Source organism: Centruroides vittatus, unplaced genomic scaffold (genome assembly GCF_030686945.1).
Source record: "Centruroides vittatus isolate TY-2023 unplaced genomic scaffold, ASM3068694v2 contig_1653, whole genome shotgun sequence".
Lineage (NCBI taxonomy): Eukaryota > Metazoa > Arthropoda > Arachnida > Scorpiones > Buthidae > Centruroides > Centruroides vittatus.
The window spans coordinates 1-2589 of record NW_027121003.1 but is presented as its reverse complement, the minus strand read 5'-3'; the positions used below and the strand labels follow the sequence as shown (position 1 = coordinate 2589).

Genomic DNA, 2589 nt, shown 5'->3' with positions numbered 1-2589 from the left:
GGCTTGATACCCTATTCTAAGGGTTTCCTTAATGTTGCTAAATCATGACTATTGGAGCATCTTCGGCAGTGTTGCCGATCTTGTTCCTGATCGTGTTTTGCTACGGTTTGATTTGGCCGCAAACAAAACAAGCAGAAGAAATACACAGATCCCCATACAAAGTCACACTAGAAGCAAAGGCTAAAGTTAAATCAGGAACTTGCAGAAGGGCAATGGATTTGGAGAAATCGGATTCGAAGTTCACTAAAGGAAAGGGGCAGAAAAGTCCTAAAGAACCGGAAAATGACAATGAAAATACTTATTGCATATATTGCAATGAACAATACAGAACAACTCAGGAAAAGTGGATTATGTGCTGCAAGTGTGAACTGTGGGCTATTGGCTGTACAGATGTGTAAAATGAGTTGGTTCAATTTATTTGCGATATGTGTAGGGCATAAACAATTTGCTGTTAAGCATATTTCATTTCTACTGTTTGTTTGAGTTCACTAATTCATTTATACTGCTTTTAACTTGCATTAGGATGTTTTCATTTATTATCTGTTTGAATTTTTTGTAATTAATTTTTGTTTACGTTTTCTTTACTTAAATATGCCTTTGAACTTGTATTTCGTTGTTATAATATTGAATAGGTTTTTGGACTTGTATCTCTTTGTTTCAATAGTGAATTCCAACTTATACATTGTTAATAACACAATTTATATAACTGCCGTCTTGCCCCATTACTGTTTCAGAGGTTGCGCCTGGCATGGGGGCAACTTCTGCAATTGCTATCTTTTTATAAAGTTATTATTATTATGATTACTTTTATTTACGAACTGATTTTAACCAGTTTTATGGTAAGGTTACATTCTGGTAGACAATAAACAACGCTTTTATTTCAGTTTAAAGCAGTCTTTATTACACAAAATTTAACTTATTCTTAACGAAGTTGCTCCGTCCTCCCCTAATCTTTACTAAATCAGCTCCTCGAATCTCCAAAAGGTATCTATTTATCTGTTAAATAACTACTGGCAGGAAGAATTTTAAAGAATTCATGTAAAAAACTAATCCTATAAAATATAATTTGTTAATTACTGTTAATTAGGTACGGGACATACTGTATTACAAAAAAATGATTCGTAACCGAACTGGAATTTAACAGTAATGGAATATTTTTTCCTTTTACTCACATATGTTTTGAAGAAAATAACGCGTTGTTTTCTTTCATTTTTTAATAAAGTAGCAAAAAGTTATAACACAGATATAACGGACTGAATGTATATGTTTAATTATAACAACTATATATGAATACGATTTTTATTTTACATCATCTTTAATAAGATATTAAAACAATTATTATCTGTTCAAACTAGAGGAACAAGGCGGAAAACATTTTTGCATACCTTATCAACCGAACGTTCACATTTTCACACTTGCATTCATTCGAAGCTAAACGATTAAATCTTTGGCTGCCAATGGTATTCGAAATGAAATGGAGCTTCTGCATAATTCTATTTAGTCATCTCTCCTGCATCCAAGGAAAACCGCCTCACATTATCTTTTATTTGGTCGATGACCTTGTAAGTATTTCCATCAATTAAGAATTAGTTATGTTGACAAAAAGAAATTTGAATTTAATTATTATTATCATATTTTATATATGTACTGTACATATATATAGTATCATATAACGATAATATTATGAATAGGGATGGAACGACGTAAGTTTTCATGGCTCTTTACAAATACCGACTCCGAATATTGACGTTTTGGCTGCTAATTCAATAGTCTTAGATAATTATTATGTTCAACCCCTGTGCACCCCTTCAAGAGCTGCGCTACTTACTGGAAAACATCCAATACATTTAGGTAAAGTTTATATAAATACGTTTCAATCATCAGTATTTAAACATATCAATAAGCTTTTATTGTTAAAATATATATTTTAGAATTTTCACAAACAGAATTAATGAATTTATCGATATAAAAACAATTCAGGTCTTCAGCATCTTGTTATTCGCACTGCTGAGCCAACTGGATTACCATTAGATGTGAAAACTTTACCTCAATATTTGAAAAAATTTGGTTATCGAAGTCACGGCATCGGAAAGGTTTGTTTTAATGAGTAATATGCATGAAAATATTAACTACCATTTTATATAACTTGAAATGCAAATAGAGTGTTTCATAAAAATTGTAGGTATATTCATTTTTGTGCGATTTGAATTATAAGTGAAATTTACTCTTTCATAAATAAATTTATGTTTCATTAAATTTGTAAATATCAAATCAAATTCTACGCAAAAATTTAAATTTTGATGTGACGATTAATTTTTAATTTAAACAATTTTCCAAATCATAGTGTTTTTCCTCAATTACAAAGTTTCAGCAAATCTTTTAAACATTCAAACTGTTTTACGTGAAAATTATCCGTATTCATTATATATTTACTACATAGCTAGATATGTCTTCTATACAGACTAGTACTACTCTACCTTTGCTGTTTGCTACATTCGATATCCGTTGTAATTGAGTTTGTTTATTTGTATTTGGAACTTTCTATATAATCATCTAATTTTAAAAAATCTAACAGGAAAAGCTACCAAA

At 30.1% G+C, this 2589-nt stretch overlaps 1 long non-coding RNA gene across 1 annotated transcript; it reads left to right on the top strand.

The window, feature by feature from the left end:
• Nucleotides 1–1363: 1363 nt before the first annotated feature.
• LOC136968910 (uncharacterized) lies at nt 1364–2123 on the top strand. Its single transcript, XR_010879723.1, has 3 exons — nt 1364–1562; nt 1692–1851; nt 1981–2123. It is a non-coding gene; the product is annotated as an uncharacterized lncRNA (long non-coding RNA).
• The last annotated feature ends 466 nt before the right edge of the window (nt 2124–2589 follow it).